The 5055-nt window shown below is 36.3% G+C and overlaps 1 protein-coding gene across 1 annotated transcript in view; it reads left to right on the top strand.

Annotated features, from left to right (window-relative positions):
- The first annotated feature begins 2555 nt into the window (after positions 1-2555).
- Positions 2556-5055, top strand: part of LOC107704022 (polycomb group RING finger protein 5-B-like) — a 20822-nt gene continuing 18322 nt past the window's right edge. Inside the window, exon 1 of the mRNA XM_016506855.1 lies at positions 2556-2747. The gene's annotated coding sequence lies outside the window, so the exon portion shown is untranslated. The remainder of the gene's footprint in view (positions 2748-5055) is intronic.

Here is a 5055-nt window from a genome sequence, read left to right as displayed (position 1 = left end):
TTATTGAGGTTTATATAATGTGTGGCCCTCCTCTTTATTGATTTTTAACTTATAGCACTTGTTGCATTAATTGCAAATTAGCTCTATGAAGCATTTTAAAACCAGTGGATATACTGAATGTTTTATATATGCTGAGTTACTGTAGTTTTTCGGTAATGCTTTAGATTGCAGCCCGAAATTTACAGCGTTAGTAAACCGAATTTACAGCATACTTTTTTGTAATAATAGTGTACCTGTACAGTGCGTACATGTAGGTCTACGGTAACAATATGCAAAGTTTGGGGAATAAAAGTGTAACAACGTAAAATTACAAATGATTATTTTGAAATTAAGGGGTACCTATTCTAATATTACATGGTATGTATGACTTACTATGCTAAACAACAATCTTACGTCTGGGAGCAATTTAGCAAGAACATACACTTTTTGTAATAATACATTGGCATTATATTATACATACAGGCCTAGGTGTTTATAACCACATATTCTATTATTACAGGATACATGATGGAGATTACTAAACAACAAAACTGGAAATCTAGGGAAATTAGTTAATGAGTTTCTGCTTTGATTTATAATTTACCATATAGTCTACTTACCTTACAGAAGTGTTGCAGTCAATCTCAGCTCCGGGTCAGGCCAGCAATCCCTCACTCTCCAACTTCCCAACACCACTATCACCAATTACATTCTTCTGATGTTCAGTTTGCATGACACTGTATACCATCAAGGTGTAATGCAGCTTAAAACAAGCTTACCTCTTTTCAGCTGTTCACAGAAAATAAAATACATGATACAGCACTTCTCAGTGTACTCACACCTCAGTGTATATATATATACTGTATAATTGATGTGTTTTTTTATAGCAAAAAGGTAGAGGATTTAATTTGGTCATCAAACAAAATAAATTAAAACTATTGCAACATTTTTGCAACAACTCTATAATTACTGTGCAAATATACTCTTGTTCTGTGTGTGTCTGAAGTGTTACCACCTTGTTCCATGTAGTTACTGGGTAAGTACAACAAATTGCTCCTAAACGATTGTTGTGTAGTACAGTAGGTAATACGTACATACATACCAGGTAATATCTCCATCATGCCAAGTTTTTCTAACCCAACATGGTAGGCTGTTTTATTTAACTCAAGTTTTGTTCGAAAATTACTATCACTATTACTAATTAAAATCACACAGAATATGACAACCGTAACACAGGCAACAGGTAAAAATCAAAAGGTGAAAATTTATTACACCAGAAACTGACAAAAATATAACCATGTAAAGTGCAGGAAAAACAACAACTCCATAGTTACATAGCTTATAGCTACAGTTAAACCAAATTGCTTTTGAAAATTGTAATACTGAATAACTTATGTTTAAGTACAAAGTTGAGAAGTTATTTTGTTCATGTTTCCATTGACGAAAAAATGAACACTACGGCCAAACCATAATGACGGCATGAAACACACAGCCTAAAAGCCTGTAATAAACAGTGAAAGTCAGGAATAAACTGTGTATTTTATCAAATCGACAGTCTCTGTTTAAAGCGTTTTTATCCACTCTTCTCTAGCACCTTTTCAGCTTGTTCAGTAACCGGAGTCGTACTGAAATCTGAAGGTGCGTTCACGACATATCGTAGTTACCGTGATTACCAGATACCAACTTGTAAAAAGCGTTCATGTACTCGTAGAACTCGTAATTACAACTTGTGAACTGGGAGTTTTCTGAGAGCTACAACTTGTTGCAGCATTATATCATTGGAATCCTTGGCTCAAAACAAATAAAATGGCTATTCATTTCTGGTGTCGATTTTTCCCGCCATTTTGAATTTTGTCCAAAACCTACTTTTGCAAACTAGTCCTAGTTTTTTCGCCCGATCGAAACCAAACCAGTGTACAAATATCCTCTGGAGACTGAATATCAATAATTACCAAAAAAGTTGAAATTTCAACTCACCGTTGCAACAGGACGCCAACATTTTCAAAAGGGGTGGAGACACGCCTATAACGTATGAACGGAATGAGATATCTTCACCAAACTCAGAACAATTATGTATTAGCTCAATCTTAGGTAACAATAAAAAAGAAACACAGAGTTTGGCCATTGACATTTTCATATTTTATTTTTATCAGTATTAATATTGTGTATTTAAAACCTTAAAACGCCTATTTAAAACATTACCTCCTCATTCCAAACATATGTAGGCCTATGCTGGATACATTTTTTTGGTATGTTATGTTGTTCTAGGTTTTTGTACATAACACCTACATACTGATTAGTCATTTGTGGGAAGATGTTTATGGATAAGTTTATTTATTTATTTGAAGCTGAGGAGGATAATGTCAAAACATGCTGCTCTTTATTAATGCAAACCTGTCTGACATGAACTGCAAATCACATATTAGTACATACAAGTATCTGCCCTTAATCATATTAACAAACAGGGCTGCCACACGTGTGTCTTCATTGATAAACTGGTTTTAAACTGTTACTGGACTTGTTGGTAATTGAAGGCTGCGCCCTAGTTTGTGTCCAATCAGAGACAATCTGCCATGGAATGAATAAAACAGCAATGCGTAAACAAGAACTGGAAAGTCCTCCGCCCCCTTCCCCATATCATCTCAAATGAAAGCAGTTCCGTATTCTGTGCCGCTACTACAACCATCACTTTCAACAGCCCAAATTCGTTCAAGCCTGTTTGTAAAAATCAATGCGCATCAACAACATGGACCAATGATGTGTAGAAGGTAAGAGATGGTCGTTACTGTCTGACTGCAGCTGTGTCGTTTTCAAGCTCTCCCTTCATCGTAAAGTTTCGAGTGGGATGGGAATGCGGTCTCGTGTCATATATCAAGTTCGTCAGCATGTCTGTGTCTCTGTAGGATACTAGATGTCAGGGTATAGCTGATTTAGTGCGCACTGGTGAGCGATAAAACACTCGCCTCTTGTTTACGGAAAGTGACACTTGTACAAATGGCAGCAAGTTAAAACGAGTGAGGCACTTATCGCACGTTATTTGTTATTGAGGTAAACGCAGCACAGGGTTTTACAGGAAGATGACGCACAGAATGACAGACGATGGCCGAATAGTTTTGACATAAAAAAAAAACAACTATTGTCGTGAGGATGTCAGGATACGCGACGTAGCTAATGAGGACCAACTGAGACATTTGGATTATAGATTCGATATGACAAAACCGCATTGAATCTGTTTGTCAACACCTTTAAGTCTGATCGCAACATAAGGGACGTTATAAAAACTAATATAAAATACGACAAAATGCTATGTTAACAGGCCCAAATTTGTGTAGGTTGATGGCTACTTATTATACCAAATAATACGAGTCCACTACTTTATGCATGCATTTTTGTAAGGATAAAAGTAGTTAGTTTACGAGTAGTTTTAGAGTTATAAATTTGTCATTTTTGAAGTGCCTCTGCACTTTAACCCAATGGTTTCGTTTTGAAGATCGTGGGCGGGGCTTAACGCGCATGTGTCATGATGCACCTGTAGACCGCTCAAACAAACGTAGGCCTACAGTAAGTTCAAGTTTCTCAAACATTAAAGGTGCACTCGATAAATATCGCTTATAGTAATATATTCACTTCCAGCAAGTGCTTTATACAAAACAAACATAAAAGCATGTAAGAAAAACAGCCAGACAATATGACAACAAACACAACATGTTACTTTATTGAAGGCAATGGCAGAGCAGGGGTCCCCAACTCTGGCTCTCGAGATCCACTTACCTGCAGAGTTTAGCTCCAACCTTGATCAAACTGACCTGCCTGTATCTCTCTACTCAGGGGCGTCATGCTTTCATGGGGTATGGGGTGGGGGGGGTCATTTGACACACAGCAGCCACAATAGCACTTGTTTTATTTATTTTTTCCTTTTTATTCGAAAAAATCCCACACGTGTTAACTAAATCTTGAAATATATAAAATAGATGCATTTTCCACCTTTATAGATTGTTGATCTATAATAGGCAATGGTCAAGTAGCCTAATAATTTAACTATGCATAATATCGTGCAGTCTGTAATGATATGACGTTAGCAAACTTTAGCGATTTTTTGCAAACATTTCTTTGAGTAACATGATCGTAAATATGAACTCACGTTTGAATGTAACATAAAACAAATGATTACTTTTCGTTCAAATCTTTATTAATGCCAAAAATGCTTGCATTTATTTGTCTTTTTGTTCGCTCGGGCAGCCATGTTGCCCCTGAAGCCGGTTTATGCGGAGATAATTCATACCCCTTCGTTTGAAGTGTGGTCCCGAAAGCCCTTCAAATGAAGATTTATCTAGCCCTTCCCCTACCCCTACCCCTCCAACCAAAAGAGAATCGAGACACCCCTACCCCTTCACATGAACACGCAAAATGGAGGGGTAGGGGAAAGGGGAAGGGCTAAGGGATAGAATTGGGATTGGGCCTAAATTGTTGGAATGGCATTATTTTGTGGTGAATCTTTGGACAATGGTAACAAGTTAATGTCATGCAACTCGTAAAGTCAGAATATACAGTCAATATTTGGAGAAATTATGAGTTGAATGACTCATTCTCTGGTATTTCTAATATTTGGAGAAGTGCATCAGAACACATTCTTTCATGGATCAGTGTGGTTTACCTTAACATCTCCAAGGGATTCGTTTCATGAACCTGGATACCACATCTTGGGCAATTATTGCTGTCCTCAAAATGCTGGACTATGCAGCTTTTACAAACTATACAAAAAAAGACGAAATTATACTTAAATAACAGTAAAAATCTGTGAAATTTACAGTAAAAAAAAAAACACAGCAGCTGTGGCTGCCAAAACTTCAATGTAAAAATACAGTAGCAACATTTTTATAAGATGACTATGATTTCATCATCCTATAAGTTATAAGATAGCTTGTTCTTTTTTACTTTTTACTTTTTTTTTTTTTGACTAAACCATAAATTTCACGTTGCTTTACAGTATTTGAAATGTCCCATTATATTTATTACATATTTTCACTGCATATAGCAAGGGAACTTCCCATTTACCAGTTACATTTTACTGTAACA

The sequence above is a fragment of the Sinocyclocheilus anshuiensis genome, unplaced genomic scaffold (assembly GCF_001515605.1).
Source record: "Sinocyclocheilus anshuiensis isolate Anshui unplaced genomic scaffold, SAMN03320099.WGS_v1.1 scaffold1554, whole genome shotgun sequence".
NCBI classification, from domain to species: Eukaryota; Metazoa; Chordata; class Actinopteri; order Cypriniformes; family Cyprinidae; genus Sinocyclocheilus; species Sinocyclocheilus anshuiensis.
This window is presented reverse-complemented; position numbering and strand designations above follow the sequence as displayed.